Below are 21340 nucleotides of genomic sequence, written 5' to 3' on the forward strand. Positions count from 1 at the left end.
TTCCCTAACAATAGACATAAGACCTCTTATGATCTGACTTTTATCTCCACAACTGTCTCTACTGGAAACACATCATACCTACCTTAATATCCATAGGCCATTTCTTTCCCCCTTCCTACTTCTCTGCTTAGAATGCCTGATCTATCCTTAAAAACTCCTGTTTTATCCTTAAGACTCCTCTCAGGCATTACCTTCTCCCTGAAGCCTTCCTTGATTTCTTTCCCCTTCCAACTTACCTGATTTTTATTGAACTCCACTAACATTTTCCAGTTTCTTCTGTCAGTGCTATGAACACATTGCATACCAATGGAATCCTATTATTCTATTGTAGGTCCATCTCTATTCCAGAGACCTTTATAGACTGCATCATTCTATCCTCGGTCATGGCTTGGTTCAAAGTTTAGCCCACAAATCCATGACTTGCAGTAGAGATCCAAGTATATCTGGCTTTTCATAAGTTTAGCAATGTTTCTGAGATATAAGAGGCTCCAAAGAGGAATAGCTTGTATGACTGTATTTTTGCCTTTTTCAACATCATACTGTGGTACTCAGCCTCAACTTCTTCCACAGCTGACCTTCCTATTATATGCCCTGCCCAGTTGTAGACAGATACGAGAGGAAAAGGGCAGTTACTTCTACCACTCTGACCTCTTTGGAAGGCAGTAGCCTTGACAGGCTGGCCTGCCTTCCTCCTCACCCCAGGGATTCTGGTATATACAATTTTCTCCAACTGATGATGTTTTCATCTCCCTGAAAAGACCATGGATTCCTTGAGAGTAAGAATTCTGTGTAATGTATCTTTGTTTCTTCAGTGTTGAGTATAATATATAGAAGAGAGTGGATTCCAATACTGAATAGCAGTATCATTCAAGGAGAACATGATCTTTAAATTCTAAATAACCACTTTGCAATAGAATTTTGGATCTTATCTCTTTGACCACTAGGGAATGCTGTTTTCTGGTAGGACAGAGAAGAATTGCTGACTTTAATGTGGTCTTCGGGAATCTACCAGCCACAACTATATTTTTCCCAGATATCCTCCAGTTGGAGATCTCTTAAATAAGAATCTTGAGGGGCACCTGGGTTAAGCATCCCTTAAGCATCAGGTAAGCATCTGACTCTTGATTTCAGCTTAGGTTATGATCTCAGGGTCATGAGATTGAGTTCCACATCGGGCTCTACGCTCAGCAGGGAGTCTGCTTAAGATTCTCTCCCTCTTCCTCTGCCCCTCCCCCTGCTTTTTCTCTCTCTCTCTCTCAAATAAATAAAGAAGTCCTTTAAAAAAAAGAACCTTGAAATTAGCTGTAGTTAACAGGATTTTTTATTAAGGGCATATGAAAGAGATAGAGATTGCTTTATTCACTGTCATTGGTGTGCTTCAAATTTTTGCCCTTTGTTTTTCTTCAGCTTTTCCATTTCTGCTTTTCTCATGGGTACCTTGGGGTTTTTTAAACTCCAACTTCAAGAATTTCAGCAAAATAGTATATTGGAAATGATCCTCTGAAGTTGCCTGTAAACTATATTAGCAAGTATTGCGAGTATGATATTCTGGTACCACTTTCTAGTGTGTGTGTGTGTGTGTGTGTGGTTTTCCTACGCCACCATGCAATTCTATGAAATCAACTTGATGCTCTAAAATTCACCTTGATTCTGGCACTATCTCCCCAGAGACAGCATCAGATTCCACAAGTTAAGGACTCAGTCCCACAAGACCCCTCTCCATTTCAGATGCTAATTGCCAGTCCAGATTATTACCTGTGCTCTGACCAACTGATCAGAGGTTCCCACGGCCCCAACTTGAGTTTGATGAATTAATTTGTTAGAGCTGCTCACAGAACTCAGGAAACTGTTTACTCACTAGATTATTGGTTTGTTACAAAAGATATTAAAGGATGTAAATCAAGGCCAGATGAAGAGATACATAAGGCAAGGTCCCAAACAAAGAAGCTTTTGTCCTCCTGGTGTTTGGGGTAGCGAGGTGGCATGTGGAATCATTCTGGTTCCACCACCACTCTCCAAACCCCATCCTTTGTTTTTTTGTGGAGAACTCATTACAGAGACATTATTGATTAAATCATTGGCCATTGGCAACTGGCTCAACCTAAAAGGCCTCTCTCTAAATAAATAAATAAAATCTTTAAAAAAATCACAAGGCTGGTTATCCCGGCAACCAAAGTCCATACTTAGGTGAAAAAATCACCTCACTTATATAACAAAAAGCACCTTTATTGCTCTCATCACTTAGGAAATTCCAAGGTTTTTAGGAGTTTTGTGTCATAACTAGAGACAAATACCAATATATATTTCTTATTATAGATCACAATATCTCATCAAATATCTATTAGCTTACAGGTGTCTTAAAGATGAGAAAAATAACACTATGGCTATGTATGTTTTCAGATGGATGTACAGTTTATAACTCAGTTTATAAGTAACCAATTTTATTCCCCCAAAAGCAAATCTATTTTTTTTTTTATTTACTTGGGAGTGTGGAATTGGGAGGAGTGTGGGTATGGGAGTCAGAATAGGATCAAAGTTAGTAATGAACACGGATAGGAAAAATTTTATTCAGCATTAGCTTGTCCATGTTGTTCTTCTCAGTGTTCCATAAAGAAAAAAAATAATATTTGTTACCATTTATTGAATTCATTTTATGTGCCAAATGCCTGTATAAACTTATTCCTTTATATGATATGAGCATGAAATCTTAGCAAAAATATGAAGATGTTTCAGATACAGAAGCTTATTTTTTGTCTAATGTCACAGCTTATAAAGTTCAAAAATGATGTTAAGTCTCAAGTAGTAAACCATATTAACAAAATCCGGGAGGGATTTTTTGGGGGAAGAATTTCCTCTGCCCTTCAAGGTCCTTCTAGCTGGACTTGGAATCAAATTGACATGAGACAGCTTAACAGGAGAAAATTGTATGAGGAATACACACAGAAATGGAAGTTCCGAAGGCAGTCTGGCAACATGATGCTCATATGAACTAAGGAGAGGGGTAAGTGTCTGAGAATACAAAGGGGAGAAAGACCATTAGCAAGAAGGTGAAAGGAGATGTTTGGAAAACAAAGGTTGCTCTATCTTGCAGATTAGTTTCTTAGGTAAAGAGGAATCTGTTAATAGCTCTCTTCCTGATAAAAGCAGGTAGTTTAGGGGGAGGTAAAGAGATTTTTCTGAGTCTGCTGGGTTTGGATCACTTTTAACTTAGAATAATGTACATGCCAAAGTGGCCCATTTTGGGGTGGCCGGTCCTTGGCCCCTACAATTTATTCTAAATTGTTATTTCTTAAATCACAAAACTCTTCATCTTAAACTTCATGGGGCTTGATACTCACTAGCAATCATAGCAGCTTCCTAAAACATTATTCTATTCTGCACTGAATATTTATACAACTAATTCTGGATAAATACCTCCCAATATCTCTCCTTATTTTTTTGTTTGACTTTATATTAAATTTTTCAGGTCCAAAATAAATGCTAGGATTTATCCTTCAGAAATGAATCCAGTATGGCTCAACTGTAGTTTGTGGGCTCCTTGGATTTACTTGGTAATCCAGTAATTGGATATTTTACTCTTCATTCGACTCAAAATAGAGTGAGCTTAACAGTTTATTCACTATTCCTGGTCAGATCATTTAAACTTGGGAGAAGCATACATCTTAATAAAATGGCTATGATGACCTTGCAAAGTATTGAAACCTAGAATGCCTTGAACCCCACATAGGTATTGCTTTCTGGGCACTTTATTGTCATGGAGGAGCTCTGCCAAGAAAATTAAAAACAAATACTTTCTTCCCAAAGTGCCAAATATTTCTCCATTATGAAATTTCCATGAAATTCCATGGAAAGTCTCTCCTGTAAAATGAGACTCCATCCTTGTGCACAGCTGCAATACCTGGCAACTTCCCTAGCCCTGGGAAGCTAATAAAGCAAACAACAACTCTACTGGCTGTCAAAACCGTGAACAAGTTCTGGAAATGCCAGCGTACTGCTGCTTTCACCATGGACCATGAATAGCACACCGATTTTATTACCTGTGTAGTCTCAATGAGCAGGATGCTACTAAAAGGACAATTAGGCAGTGGTTTATTACAGGTGTGTCACATGCCCATGTAGAGAGAATCTGTGTTCTTTTCCTTTGTGATAATCCTTGAGTCTTTCTGCAAGGATGACTCAGTCATGAAGAAAAGGAAGAAATCAGTATTGTGTGCTTAAACATGTCAGGATTCAGTCAGCCAAGATGGGCATAAGTGTTTTCTAAGTGTCTTCCTTCCTTCCTTTCCCATCCTGGGAGAGCAATATGCCATCCTTTGAACTAAAAGTGCCCCTGACCTACACTGAAAATTAAAGATGAATGTTCTGCATATCAACTGCAATACAAATCATCCCTTATCCTCTCGAGTTTGCAGAAAAGATAACTCTTACTTCATTTGCTATAGGGCGGTGTATCTTTTTGGCATCTTTCAGAGTACTGTGCTGTTCTGGACTCTGTCCAGAGTCAACAGCTGAGCAGCATGATGTAGCCTATGATTCAAAGGCCCAGGGCAGAAGGGAAATAATTCCCCAGTGCCACTTTGTATTATCTTGCTTTTTACATAAATAAATCAACATCCTCTGAAAGATATTTGACCATGTAGGTAGTAAATTTAAGAAGTTTGCTTCATGTGAAGATGAAACAAGTGATATTATGCCCTTTAAAAATTGGTCACTGTTGAGAGAAGAACCACATGTGTCAGAAATTATTTTTAAGATAGGCATTTGGGGGAAAATCACTGTTATCAGAATGTCAGGTTCTCCCACAATGGATTTTTCCCACAAACATCTTTTTTTTTTTTTTTTTGGCTACTCTAAAAATATAACTGCCTTAGAGAGTAGATTTGAAAAAAAAATACATTTTGCTAAGTTTTGTATATTTCATTCACCGACCATACCAAATAGGTTTTAAGATGTATTTAATTTAGGTAACTTTTTAATGCATTTAAAATGAACATTAACCTATAACATACAAACCTACTGCAGACTGGCTTTCCAGCTGTGCATTGAAAAATCCATATTGGATTAGACAAGGTAAATATAACCCAGTTCATGATTCTTAAATAGGCCTGACATTTAGTGTTGGAAACATATAAGATCTGTTGCTACTACTTAGTCTACAAAGAAAAAAAGGGGGTTGGGCCCACTTTTAAAATTACGAGGTACCATGAAAATTTTGGCATTCTGAGGACTCTCCCTGATTTGGAGAGGGCTGGAAAATTTGAAAAGGGATAGAAATCTCACTTTTATGGTAAACTGCGCTCAACAGGATCTAGAACCCTATAATAGTGTCTCCTTATTCATGGGGGATATATTCTAAGACACCCAGGGGATGACTGACTATGGATATTACTAAACCTTATAGATACTACTTTTCTCCTATACAATCATATCTATGATTAAGTTTAATTTTAAATTAGGCACAGTAAGGGATTAAGAACAATAACTAATAATAAAATAGAACAACTATAACAATATCCTGTAATAAAAGTTACGTGAATGTGGTTGCTTTCTCTCTTTCAAAATATCTCATGGTACTGTACTCACTCTACTTCTTGTAATGATGTGAGATGATGAAATGCCTGCTTGATGAGGCGAAATGAGGTGAATGATGGAGGCACTATGACGCAGTGTTAGGATACTGTTGACATTCTGACAATATATCAGAAAAAGGATGGTTTGCTTCCAGAGGCTGACCACAGGTAACTGAAACCATGGGAGGCAAACTGTGAAGGAGGGGTTACTGCATTAACATCTTGGGGCAGGCAGGTAATTTTTTGTTGTGGATGTATCCTGTGCTCTGTGGATGCTTAGCAGCTTCCCTTGCCTCTACCCACTAGGTGCCAGTAGCAGCCTCCCACTCATAACTATCCAATATACCCCCAGAAATTAAGGTACGTCCTAGGAAGGAAAGGCAAATCACTCCTAGTGGAGGACCACTGTTCCGGAGGGAGAAAAATGGGGCATGTAACCTCATACAACTTGAGGAGCACATTTCCCTCCTTGTGTAGAATGATCTCTGCCAGGCTGACCATGCTGACCCCCCAAATGTTGAAAAGATGCTCTTTCTCTCTTACCACCTGTGTGGTTTCTGGGTCTCCTTTCAGCTGCCTGTTTATTGCCTTCTCTTCATGTCCCTTTATGTTACAAAGTGCGTTCAGTAGGGTTCAATACTAGACCCTTTTATCTGATTCTCCTTTTTTCTATTAATGTTATCCATACCCGTGGCTGCTATTCATACTGTTTTTCCTCCAATTCAGACTTTTAGCACCAGATTTCCATTTATCTTCTGAAAACTGCATTGATACTTGAAACATAAAATCCCCTTACCTAAAAATGATCTTATTTCTCCAAATCTCTTCATGCTTTCTGTTCTGTCATCTATTATTGCCCTTACCAGAATCCAGGTGTCCTTGATTTTAAAATAGGGAGTTGTCTCCTCATTAGAATCCACATACCATAATTTGTCCATAAATTCAGTTATGCATACTGTCTCATCATTTCTACCTTGCAAAAACTTCTTACACCTATACCCTCTTTTAGTGACCTCTGGATCTATTTCTACTCCAGGCTCTCATTTCTACTTGACTTCTGTTTAACAAGATTTATCATTGCCTGACAGCCATTTCCTGTCTATCTATCCATCTCCCCTATTTACATACTTCTATAAGAGGATCCTTCCAAAGCATAATTTTGATTGTCATTTTCCTTCTTAAAACCAATTTTAATGGGGCACCTGGGTGACTAAGTTGGTTAAGCGACTGCCTTCAGCTCAGGTCATGATCTCAGGGTCCTGGGATCGAGCCCAGCATCGGACTCCCGGCTCGGCAGGAAGCCTGTTTCTCCCTTTCCTACTCCCCCTGCTTGTGTTCCCTCTCTCGCTGTCTCTCTCTCTGTCAAATAAATACATAAAATCTTTAAAAAAAATTTTTTTAATTACTTCCTTGTCTCTAGAGAGTTAAGACCTCCATGATCTAGTTCAAACCTTCTAGTTTTCTTTTCGGTATTTCCTCTCTATTTACAATTTCAGCCCAATGAATGTTACCTGAAGATACCTATGTTTCTCACATTGCTACTTTTCCTTAAGCTCTTTTCTTTAGCACTAATATTCTTTTTCTCTCAGCCAAAACAGTCCTACCTAAACATCAGGAGTCAAGTCAGGATAAAATTTCTTTCAGATTCCCAGATATAGTTAATCTTCCTCTTTCCCATTCTCACCTAAATTCAACACTTAATTTATACCAATTCACTCATTTTTCCCCTTATTAAGCAGTGAGTTCTTTGTATTTCCTAAATTATGTAGCACAATGTGTTATTCTTGATAAGTGCTTAATGTTTGTTGAGGTATGTATACATATCAGGAAAGTTGGGCTTGCTTTGGACCTAGCTTCATAAACAGTAAGAATCTGATTTACACATAAAGAATTATTCACTGGCAGATCTCCCCTAAAAATCCTAAATTCTCAGTGACAGACTGTATTTCAGAAAAATGGCCACAGCTCTATTTCCAATCCCACATGTTTTTCTAGAAGCTTGCTCTCTCTATCAGAAAACATTATCTATTTCTCCTCCTTTTGAAATTCAGTAGGACTTTGTGATTACCCTAACAAATAGAATGCAGCTCAAGGATGCTGTGTGACTTCCAAGATTAGGTCCCAAACAGCAATCTGGCCTCCACTTTGCTTTTTCTCTCCAGATACCCATCCTTGGAATCCAATCACTGTGTTGTGAGGAAGCCCAAATTAACACACCCTAAGAGATGCCTATGTAGAGGGGAAATGAGTCCCCCAACCACTGGCCAGCACTGAACTCCAATCAGTTATGTGAATGAGAGTGAGCCTTCAGATGATTTCCCCAGCACCCAGTTTTTGAGCGTTTCTGTTAAGGAACCAGATAACATGGAGCCGAGGGAGACAAGCCATCCTACTCTACCTGTACAAATTCTAACCATGAGTATAAGTGATTGTCTTAGAATAGTGTTGTGGGGTAATTTGTTATGCAGCCGTAGTAACTGGAACACACTTCTAAGTAAATATAGTAAGAAATAAAATCATATTTTTCCCATTTTTTACTCATATGTAAGAGATAAGGCCATTGTCTCATAGAGAGAGTTTCTTACAGTGTCTTAAGGTGGGAGAGAAGGACAGAAAAAACTGAAACAGACTGATGAGAGTGATGACTAGAGGGAAGCATACATACAAACTATGACTGCAGTTTTAATAAAAATCTACATAATATTTTGAGTATGATAATATTAGGTCTGTTCATGATACAAAAATTTAAGCTTCTGTCAACTTCTGGGAGAATTTCAAGTTAAAGTGAAGATATTTTGCAAATGCAGAACATCAAATGCAAGCCTATAAGTACAGGCATAAATCTCAAGGGACAGATTTTTCAGGTAGATAATAAAATGGTTCCTGTTACTGTACAATTTGAGAATTTGTGTTTTTGTGGTGTTGCCTGTCATACATATCACTAGAAGATGTTTACTCTGAAGAAACATTGGTGTTTTGCAGATGTATCAGAGAATTCTAGCCCAGTTTCTACTCAGCTGCCTTTGTATTATGAGTCTACAGGGGGCCAAATCACAATCTTTTCCTGGTTGATTTCTTTCCAAGTAGTGGTCCCATTAGTTTTTCTCTCATCATTTCCAATAATTGCTGAGCTTCCTTCTCTTTTACTGTTGTGGCTTCTTATAGTCAACAGAAATCCAGTAGGATTTTTGGTGTCCTTTATTGAATAACAATTGAAACACTACTTTTATTTATTTATTAGTTTTTTAAAGATTTATTTATTAGAGAGAGAGAGAGCGCGCACTAGTGGGGGGAGGGGCAGAGGGAGAGGGAGAGAGAGACAGTGAGGGAGAGAGAGAAAGAAAAGCAGACTCCCCGCTGAGCACAGAGCCCCACACTGGGCTTGATCACAGGACCCTGAGAGATCATGACCTGAGCCGAAATCAAGAGTCTAATGCTTAACACACTGAGTCACCCAGGCACCCCTGAAACACTACTTTTAAAATGGGGTAACTGCAACAATTGTGAAATAGCTAATTTTATAATTAATTTCTTAATGGACTTACGAGAATGATGATGCCTACACAATACCAGGTATGAAAACATACTTGAAATGAGTCAAAAGATACTTTTTCCGTATCTCTAAACTACAATGATTGATTACAAAACAAAACAAAAGGTATTATTTTGCATACATCACAGCAGTGGAGGGGGAGAGCCTTCCTTTATTTACATGCTTTTCTAGAAGTGGAACTATTTATAAGTATAATATATAATTTATAAAATTATGAATCAACCTTAATTTTATTATATATATAGAATAATAATGTTAACAATAAAAAATATAATAGCAAATGTTTATTGAGCACTAACTATGTGCCAGACACTGACGGACATTGTTCAATTTAAGAGTTAGTTTCTCAAATTTAAGTAATAACACATTTAATCTACACAATAACTCTAGGGGATAAGCACTTTATTATTTATTTATTTATTGGGGGGATAAACACTTTAAATTTCCCTTTTTTTTGGATGAGGATAGAGTCACAGGGAGATTTTATATATTTACATATATATATTCATTCTTGACATTAATTTGTGTGTAATCTTTGTAAGCATAAACACCACACACATTATTATAGTGTGTCAAGTTTTCTGAAGGAAAGACACACCACTAGTTCACTAGCATATTTTCTGCTTTGTTTTACAATGAATATAATCCAGTTCCTGTCTAATAATCATCTTCCATGAAATGCCCATTTTTCTCCAGAAATGGTCTTTGAATCGAATGTTCTAGCTGAGGGGCTCACGGTGGTAACGGTTCCCTCAGCCATCAGTACATTAGCTCCAACTGCTGCTGTATCCATTGCCATTTACGTTTCTCCCAGGAGAATTTAGATGAAAAAAGGAAACTGTTAGTGCTAAGTGTGTGCCAGGTTTGAATATAATCTCTAAACACATTCTAGCTGAGCCTAGAATGAGAATATTTTCTCTTATTTTCAGTGGGCAAAATACTATGTTATAGAGTACAGAATTTTAACACATTACAGTAAAAACAGCAGTATCATAAAAATGCACACTCTTAGGAGGACAGAAAAGATTTTATTTGGAACACTAGTTTTGAATCTAAACTCTTGCTTCCCAAAATTTAAATATTTGGGACCCAAGGATGCAAAAATCAAATTTGGTTGCTGAGTTTTTTCAGACTGGTCTTCCATGACACCAGGTAACAAACATACATGTCATTTCAAACAAAGAGTTTTGGGTTAATTCAAAATGAGGATTTTATAAAATTCAATTTTATCTTAACATTGCCTTTCTTATCATAAAGCTATTCATATGAATTCATAAGTACCTACCCATATATAGGTCTTTGTCTATTGTCATCTCTAAATGTTTTATACTTGCACAATTCAATTTTGTTGAAACTTATATCCAAAGTCACAGGGAGTATTTCATGCAAATCCTAAACTAAGAAGACTGGGAGTCATGCAAGTCTTTGGAAATTAAACCCTTCATCTTCCTAATGTGGTGTTATTGCTTCAGAATGAGAGAGTTAAAGGCTGAAACCTGCTGCTAAATGATCTTGCTCAATATGTTTGTAGGTGCAGCTCAAAGAGAATCCAAGGGATTACTCCTTGTTTTTGTGTGAGTAGGTGATGCTTCATAGTCGATATGAGGAAGTCTGACACATTCCATAGAGAGAAGATGGTGCACGGTTAGCTTGAGCACAATTGGGAAAGGTATTATTAGGGAGTGGAATCAGAATAACTGAAGAAATATAAAACTTAAAAAAATAAAAGTAGAATAAAGCAAGAAACTGTGAGTAAAGATTCTGGGAAAAGACTGAAACTAAATGTAAGGCATCCTAATGATACCCAGCAAAACCACAGCCTCCTGGAATTTTAAATCAGAAATATAATAGCAGAGTAAACCCAAATATAAAAGACTTAAATAACAATTCCAGAATCCCACAAAACCATCCATCCACTCTTCCATTTATCCACTTGTTAGTATAATTGGTAAACCAAATACAGTATTGTGGCCCTCTGATCATCTGAGACACCAGAAGTCAGACTCTTTTCTAAATCACAAAGGTACTATTAAAAGCAATACTGAAAAATTTAATGAGATGGGATAATGCAAAGAGCCAGTCTTGGTAAATGATTAAGTGACTGTTATGTTTTTATTGGGTTTAGTGCTTCTGGTGTATATATTATTATGACGGTGTGTAAAAGTGATATGAGAGGAATTGTTTTCTCCTAGGCAATTTCACCCTTTTACTTCTGAACGAAAAGAAAAATACTACCCTGTCTTACAACTCTTTCCAATCCCTCATACATTTTTCCTTTGTTTTTTACTTTTCTTCTTTGTTTCTCAGAGTTCCAAATTTAAGAGATTTGATGAATGGATGTTCATGACTAGGAAGTACAATTAAATTTGAGGGATACTGAAGGACAGTATTGAATCATTGCAATGAATTGTACTTTTCAACCATAGGTATTGGGTACATAGCTGTGGTAGACTGATAGTACTGATGACCCGAATACTTTACCCATCCCTTTATCCATGCCCTTTGCATTTTCTCTGAAAAGAGCGGGGGTCTATTTGCCTATTCGTTGAATCTGGGCATAGACATGTGATTTGCTTTTGTTAGGGAGAAAGAATTTACTCTATCTTCAAGGTCCTTCTATCTGGACTAAAAATCAAATTGACATGAAACAAATTAACAGGAGAAAATCAAATTTAATAGTGTAAGTACAAGGAATCCACACAGACACGGAAATTCTAAAGACAGGCTACATGGTGCTTATATGAGCTAAGGAGAAGGGTGGGGTCTGAGGATGCAAAGGGGAGAAAGACCATTAGCAAGAAGGTGAAAGGAGATGTTTGGAAATCAAAGTTTTCCCTGTTATATAGATAAGTTTCTTAGGTAAAGAGGAATCTCTGTTAATAGCTCTCTCTTTTTTTAAGATTTTATTTACTTATTTGACCCAGAGAGACACAGTGAGAGAAAGAACACAAACAGAGGATGTGGGAGAGGGAGAAATAGGCCCCACGCCCAGCAGAGGGCCCAGTGCGGGGTTCGATCCCAGGATTCTGGGATCATGACCTGAGCCAAAGGCAGACACTTAATGACTGAGCCACCCAGGTGCCCCGATAGCTCTCTTTTTGATAAAAGCAGGCAGCTGAGGGGGAGGTAAGGAACTTTTCCTGAACATGCTAGGTTTTGATTGCTTTTAACTCAAATTAATGTTCATGGCAAAGTGGTCCATCTTGGGGTGGCCTGTCTTTGACCCTTAAACTGTGGTCAAAAGGATGTTACAAGGCTTTATATAAGCAAAACCCTAAAAAACTGCTTGTAAATTTCTACTTACTCCCTTAGAAGCCTGCTACATCAGGAGATGTGGAAGATGAGAGACCAGGCAGGGCAGAGTTCAATTATCCATTCCCACAGCCTTCTATATCAAGCAACCCCTAGACTACTAAATAGCTGACCACAGATACAGGAGGCTCTCATCAAGCCCAGCAGAGCCCTACAGAGATGAACCAATTCCCAGCCTACCTGGAGACATGTAAGAAACAACAAATGGTTGTTGTATTGAGCCACTGAAGTTTGAGATGTTTGTTAAACAGCAATAGCTAACTTGCACAATACGTCAAAGATTCATATTCTGTATCCTTAAAAGCAACATCTTTTGGTACTTGAATGAGGGATTGGTTTTGGCCTATGCAAGATAGAACTTTAAGAACATTAACATTAACATATTTTTCACCTCCATATCTTATAATGTGAATAATATTAAAATCAACATTTTTTTTAAATTAGAGAAAGTTTAAGTAATTTGCCTAACATCACACATTAGGTAGGACCTGGCTTTTAACCCAGGTAGTTTGACCCCAGTGCATGGGATTTTAGCTACTAAGCTTAAATAAGACTACCACCATTTTGGTTGAGCATTGGATTTTTTCAGGCATAGGCTAAGGTAATTGCTTTTTTCATTTGTCAGAATTTTCTTCAATGTGATCATTTTTCTATTCCTTTTAATATATTTTTAAAAGATTTTATTTACTTATTTGAGAGAGAATGAGAGTGAGAGCGAGAATGAGAGTGAAAGAGAAAGAGAGCATGAGTGGGGCAAGGGGCAGAGGGAGAAGCAAACTCCCCACTGAGCTCAGGTATCATGACCTGAGTTGAAGGCAGATGCTTAACTGACTGAGCCACCCCCCTTTTAATGTTTTTATATAAGCCATTGAGATAATTCATGATTCTTTGGATAGGATCCTGAGTCAGCCAACATGGATAATATCATTTTGAAAAACTGACCAGAGTATCAAGTGAATATAGTGTATCTTCCTTCTCTAGAATCCTACAAGTATGGACGCTTAACAATATGTCAAAAATATAAATGTCCAATGATTTTTAAGGACAATTATTTAATCTAGTTAGTATTCTTTCCCTCTGCGCTTGACTTTTGATAATCATTTTTGAGAACAAAGTTTAAGCCAGTATCCTATCATGCACTAGGAAAGAATTCTTTAGTTGACAGAACCCACTGCCCATGCAGCAGTGATTCTAGAGAAATACCCATCTGGGAATCAAACAGGAAATCCTAACACCTGACTGACTCCACCTGTTCACCCTGACTCATTCCAGGCACAGCTGAAGTGATTAACAGGGTATCATGTCCACTTCCTGTGTGGGGTCTATTTCATAGCTCCAGGGATTCCTCCCTTCCTAGATGATTATTTCCCAATGTTTTAAGGAATATATTTATTTAAACCTGTAACATCACTAGGAAAGAGTGAAGAAAATATCAACAATAATTGGGAGAGTAAAGAAAATATTAAAAATACCTGGAAGTAGAGAGAAGACAAATTCTGTATTTTAAAATACAAAGCAAATGAGCCTGTATTTTGGGAAGAGACCAGTTGCATGTGAGGAGCTGAGTCAGACATTCAGAATCAAATGACAGTTGATCATTCCCTCCTCCTCACCGCAGTGTGGAATATGAGAGCAAAGGGACCCTCATTGGACTTAAAGGGCAATAAATACAGACCAAATAAAGAGAAATATTTTCTCACACAGCATATAGTTAATTTGCAGAATTTCTGGCTCAGGGGGTCATTTAATTAAATAATCTACACAGATAGAATTGGGTAATTTTATGACCACTAATAACATTTTCAGTGCTACAAAGTGAGCATGATAAAGGTAAATCAACTCCCATCTTCCAGGCATAAGTTCATAGTCCATAGAAGATAGGAAAAATTTCATTGCCAAATGCAAATAACATTGGACCACCCAGTAAACCCCACTGACTTCCTTATGAGTAACAAGAGAAAAACTTGGAATAACTGTTCCTTCAATTGTGAAAAACTGACCCTCACTCAAAATACAGCACTGATGCCAAAAAATGTTAATGGTGGAATCTATATAGGCAAAATTTGGGGGTAACTGTTTTCTGTATTATATTTTCTACCCAAGTAAAGGTTTATAGCAACAAAATCTATGAAAGTAGGGAAAAATAATTAAAGAAGTTAAAGGTGGATGCAAGTGGTTTTAATTACACAATCAAAACAAACAAACAAACTCAAAACAACAATAACAGTAGAGTTTCAAAATTTACTGCCACTCAGAATTTGGTATATTTCCTGACAGGTAAATTTGACTATTGAAATATAAGGAGACCGTTTTCTAAGAGAAAAATGTGGGGATATATTAGTATGATTAAGCTGCCATGACAAAGTACCAGAGAGTGGGTGGTTTAAACAACAAAAAAGTTTATGTTCTCACAGTTCTGGAGCCTGGGAATTTGCCATCAGGATGCTGGAAACTTCAGGCTCTGGTGAGAGCTCTCTAATGGTTTGCAGACTGCCACCATGTCCTCATATAACGTGTCCTTGTGTAACTGTGTCCTCATATAAGGAAATGAGAGGAGAGCAAGCTGTCTGGTGTCTCTTCTGAGGAGGGTACTAATCCTACCCCACCCTCATGACCTCATCTAAACCTAATTACCTCCCAAAGGCCCCATCTCCAAATACCATCACACTGGGAGTTAGGGCTTCAACATAGGAGATTTGGTGAACATAATTCAGTTCATAGCACAAAATATTCACTAAATGCCCAATTTAGTCAATAAATACACAAGCTTTCATCATAACAACCCACATATATCCATCTCCTACTACTTATCAGGCAATATTCAGACACTTGAGGCACAAAGGTGAAAAAAAAAAAAGACCCTTCATCTTAAATTGTGTTCCCAGTTCAGTTAGGGAAGTCCATATATAAATAATGGACCCTAATGCAACGTTTAAATAACATAAAAAGAGAATACATTTAATGCCTTGAGATCCACAGAAGAGAAAGATGGTAGTTGGGAAACTAACATTTAGGCTTAAAGTACAAATATGAGCTTGTCAGGCTGACATGAGTTTTTCAAACAGAGCTGCAGTTAAGTGCAGTTCCATCACCCAGCATGGGGAGAGGATATGCCGCATTCTAGAACGACCAATAAGACAATGAGGCTGAATTTCATGAGTGACAGGGAACTGATAATGTTCATCTGAAATGGTAGGCTGAGGTAAAATGTGAGACCGATGGCTTTCTACAGAACATCAGAAAGTCACATTTCTAAACTGGAGGATCGGCAGTGGAAAAGTACTGGGTTAGTAAAAGAGGAGATCTACTCAAAAACTGTTCTCACATTTCGCACAAGTACTAAGAGATGCCTTGCCAAGTGACAGGTCGGCACTGTTCACTTCTCCAGAATTCTGGAATAGCATTGACAATAGGAGGATCTGGAGCAACTATACAATTTTAGGGCATCTGCACAAAAAAACCTAGGTGTATGTGATGGAGAGACATAGCTAACAGCTCCTGGGCAGATGGATTATGGTTCTCCATACACTTGCTGCAGATAAAGAAAGGTGGAAGTAAATCATACTGGCAAGGGAGTTGACCATATTGAATCAAAGTGAACTGACACGAACAACGGAAAGTTCCTTGTGACTCATTTTTACACCTTATTTACACTGCCAATAAATAAGCCTTTTGTCAGATCCGAGATTTAGACACTTGTCAAAACATTTTCATGACAGAGCATTTGTGGTTGTTTTGAAGGTCCATTGCAAGGGACCAACAGAAAAAAGGAAAATATGTGAGGGTATTATATAGTTCAAGTGACTAGGTTAGCCTTAATTAAAATTATGAGTCTCCAAAAATTATCAAGTATCAGAGATTTACATTATAGATGTGATTTGAGTCATATGAGTATTTATTATCATTTTTATTGATTGAGTAGGCAGCAGCTTTTTTTCTTTGCTGCAGTAACCTTGATTGTAATTATTATAAACATTTGACATAATGTCTAATTAAATTGTCTTTTACATGTTTTTCTCCATATAAAGCATAAAACTAAAAAGGAGGTGAAACTGAGATATTCCCATTCTTTAATTGTACCATATTTGTATTTATGAAGATTATGGAATTCTGTGTTTTAAAGGAATAAAAATATTTAAATGATGAAAAAATCAAACTGAGGTCACATCGTCATCTTCAAAGAAGACAATTATGATATTTCATCAGAGTCATGTGCTTTTTTTATTCAGTCCATCTTTTTTTAAATTTTATTTTATTATGTTATGTTAATCACCATACATTACATCATTAGTTTTTGATGTAGTGTTTCATGATTCATTGTTTGCATATAACACACAGTGCTCCATTCAATACGTCCATCTTTTTAAAGCTGTGGTTTATTTCTTTCTTTAAAGCTGTGGTTTGTTACACTCAGATGAACAAAACACCCTAGATCTGTGTGTTTAAATAATACTTTGGTTAATTGGCCTATAATTTGGACATCTTTTCTCCTATATTAAATGAGCACCTTCTACATCCTTAACTCATCTACTGTTAGAGTTTTCTGTAGGAAACACATATACTCATTTATCCTGGATTATCTATTATTGTAATTTTTAAAAGTTTTTTCCTTCCTCATATTTAACTCCATCACATAAATATAAGTACAAGTTCTCATATTTGTTTCTAAAACTGAAGAGCATGTTTCTAGAAGACTGTAAGTACCATACAAAACAAACAAAAATTTCAAAGTCCCACTTATGAAGCAGAAATCATATCTCAGAGCATAAGTTCTCTGTGGGTTATCTTATTCAATATGTTTTGAAGTGACTCAACTTTAATCCTGCTTCTGCTAGTTGCCATGCTTACCATAAACACAATTTTGTAATGCCAACCATAAAGAAAATTTAAAGGTGCTTGTGAAAAACTCACTAGTTATCCTTTTTAAGCATCACAATAGAATTTACAGTACCCACAATCATTCTCTTTTGACTGCTTGCTTCTTTTTTTTCCTATCTAAATTGTGAATGCTATTAAAGAATACAATAAGGTTATGTAATGGAATTTAAACACACTTTATTGTAACAATATAAGTTCCATGTACAGTTATAAGCAATATGGCTGTACTTAATAATTTTACATTACAAGCATAATTGTGGTATCAAATTAGTAATTTTCACAAAGTACTTGCATTAGAAATTTGTATGATACAATATATTTCAATTCTCAGTTGCACAGGAAGATAACAATTTGTTTAATAGGAGGACTGGGGATACAGTTCATACTCTTAGATTGATTATCCTGCTTTACATAAAGCTTAGACTGCTAGCCATAGAATTTTAGAGCATGAAGAGCCCTTAGAAATCAAATAGTTCAACAACCTCATTCTACAGAAAAAGAAAGTAGAAGTTAGGGGAAGTGATCTGACTTAAATCATGTACCATAGCACATTAGTGACAAAGCTAGAATGAAAGCCAATTCTTAACTTCTCAAGATCATGATGGGAGGTGGGGGTAAAAAAATTAGATCTGGAAATCTCACGCACAACAAAAGGTGTTAACCTTTCTGTTGGACTCAGTCACCCAGGTATGGAAGGTGAGGAGCATTCCAACCTGTAGCTGTTAAGCAGGAGAAAAGGAGCCAGTAAAGAAGGCTGAAGGAGGAGTAGCTGGTAGAATGATAAGGAAATCAAGAGAATGTGGGATTATTACACCCAAGAAAAGAAATAAGGGCTGGGTCTGTATTCAATGCTGCTGAAAGACTGAGTAACAAACACAGCTGAGGAGACCACTGGTTTAGCAACATGGCAATCACTGGTTACCTGATAACTGAGCCTGAACCGGGTGGTTAGGACTAAAGCTGGATTGGAGTGAACAGAGGTGAGAATGTGGACAAAGTGACCAGAGGCTTTAAACTGAGGAGGTTTTTGTCTGGTGACAGTAGCTGCGGGAAAGGAGAGGTTAAACAAGGTCTTCATTAAGCTACTTCTTCAAGTTTGTACTCCCAGTAACAAAACAACAAAGATTAAATTGCCACGGGAAATCGGCTTGAGATTTGTTACAGGGGGCATATACACAGCACTTTGTTTTATTGGGTGTGTGTGTGTGTGTGGATTATTAGTTAACCATCCGTCCTAGAATGAAATGTGTGCTCAATTTATAAAATGTTGTTGCAATCCCTGAGGGTAAGAGGAAGTTTTCATTCTCCATCCTGTCTTAACCTAAAGCCCCAGCCAAACCCTCAGAAAACAATCCCTGTTTTTCCCGGCATAACCCTCACTAAGACACTCCATTTCTAGAGCAGTCCACCTTAAAGATTTGTTTCTTCTAGCAGGGAGCTCATCAATATCTGCACAGCGTCGTGGGCAGCTAGGAGGCCCGTCCATTAATGAAATGTTAATGACTGAATTAGACCTGTAATAACTGAAGTAGGAGGCACTGCTGTGAGTCCATTAGCATCAGCAGACCCCGCTGAGGAACAAGTAAACACTGCGCACAATGAGAAACTTTCCGGCAGAAGACTTGGAAGTGTTACACAGGTGTTTTCACATGGAAAATGACATTTCCCTGAAATAGGATTTAGTTTATTTACGAAAGCTAATTCCAGTCACTATTATTTCTTCAGACAAAAATAAAGAATACAAGATGGATGGTGTACTTGCTCAAGAGTGTTTTGATTTTTTTAATTCCAACATTGCACAATTGTTTTTGCAAAACTTTTGAGGATAACTTACATTTGTCAGGTGCCAATTATTCCCAACGGCAACTGGTCTTCTTTCCCTCTTCTTGCCTTGTTCTTTTAATGGTTTGTTTTTATTTTGCAGATACTCCCTTCTAAATTTTTTCTTACTTTTGTGCTTCAAGTAAACCCTACAGTCTTTTCAGGACAGCCTATCCATTTTCAGAAAGGGGAAGAGCATAGAGGAATTGAGGATACTTTTTAAGGCTTGATTAATATAAAATGATTGTGGAATTCACTCCTGAGATGTAAATATAAATCATATGGCATATAAAGTGAAACCCGTTATGTATTAGCCTGTAGCTCAATTCAATAATATATTGTTCTTGTAATAAGCTTGAAGATTTACCATTTTTATTTAAACATATACTGTAATTCAATAATATCTGAATTGTAGCAACCTGATGTGAGGCAAAAATAATTGCTATCTCGAGTTATTACAAAAGACAGAATAGCTAAGGCTAATTCTATTGAAATTCTTTATTATGTCTACTGTTGGTCTCATTGTCCCATATTCAGACTTGGATTGCTAACCACAGTTAAAAATAACATATAGGTGGTTTGAGGATTGGACCTTCGGGTTTGCTAGGCATAGGTTGTAGAAATACATATAAAAAGGTCATAAAAATCAGTATCATATTGTTTTGGTTAAATCGAATATTATATATCAGATGAAGTATCCAATAATGTGTATCACAGCTTGTGTTTAACCTCAAGCCCTTAGTTCTATTTTACCTCCTGGATGTGTGACACTAGAAAAGTTCTTTAACCTTTCAGGGATTTATTTTAATCATTAAAAAGAATGTTTTATAAAGGATAATATCTATAGGTATTTAAACTTTATATTTATATGAACTTTAAATTTACATAATTATGTTTCTGCTATATTAAAAATTAAGAGGTAGGAATAGGAGATGAGAGAAAGTGAATTTAAAAGATGAATTACAAATCTATCAACCAATTCTGCTCACAAAAAAGGAAAAGCCATATCAAGGGAACTCAAATTCACAGGAAACAATGCAGTCTACATGAGAACAAAATAAATATTTTAACAGAATTCACAAACACAACAAATCATAAAACATACTTGTTTGAACAAACTGTGTTCTAGTACAGCCCTTAAGAGGTCAGATATGAAAGGAACAAATGCAAATACTAGCATGTTTCTTCTCTAAAACCTAAACGTTGGTTTATTATGCAAATAATTTGCTCCTTGATTTACATGTCTGGAGTGTTACGGTTAACTTTAGACCCTAAAATACACACACATACATACTCCCATGTGCACACGCATACACACTCACCATTGGTTCCTTGAAATCTTTGTCAGTTTTCTTATATCATTCTAGCTTGTTACCTGAATTCAGTGGGAGAAGTTCTGCACAGTATTTGCAAATAGCAAGCATGACACTTGAGTTGAAATTCAGACCATGCGATGAACTGGCCTATAAAGATGAGGTCAGTGACAAATAGTAACACCTGACAAAAAGTATCATTTTGATTACAGCTAATGGAATGCTTTTCTTCATTCAGAACTTCCAGGGTCTGTAAACACTGCCTTACAATTTTAAATGGATAAGAAAGAGAAATCCATCAAGCCCAAATGGTACAGTGATAACTATGAATATGTAATTTATGGATAATCTATTGGAGGTATTTTCCAGAAGAGCCAAAGATCAAGTATGGTACATACTGGTAGTATAAACACCATATGAGTTACTACAAAATAACAGGCTCATAAAATCACTCACAATAATAATAGTGAGTTTAAAGCCAATTTGAAGCAGTAGGCTATGAGCTTCGAACTGAATCTCAGCATTTAAGACTGGATTTCTGCTCTATTCCTAGATAACAACTGATTTCAGAATCAAACCTCAAAAGGCTTTTGTAATGTGAAATGCACCGCCACCTTTTCTTTTTTGTCTTTAGTTATTACTTTGAAGAATAATGAGCAAAATATCCTTAAAGATTTCTTCAGTACAAATTTCAAGGGAAAAATCTAAGCATCTTTATTATTTTTCAATAAGGATAAACTCCCATTAGTAATATATATGTAATCATTCCCTATTTCAAGAATTGGATTGAGGTTATGAAGAAGTATAGTAAATGTCCCATGCTTTAAAGGCTCCATAATTCTAAAATATTCACAGTGTAATAGAATATACAAATATCTTATTATTATGGAATA

This window comes from Leptonychotes weddellii, chromosome 3, assembly GCF_054177405.1.
Source record: "Leptonychotes weddellii isolate Sample4059 chromosome 3, ASM5417740v2, whole genome shotgun sequence".
Lineage (NCBI taxonomy): Eukaryota > Metazoa > Chordata > Mammalia > Carnivora > Phocidae > Leptonychotes > Leptonychotes weddellii.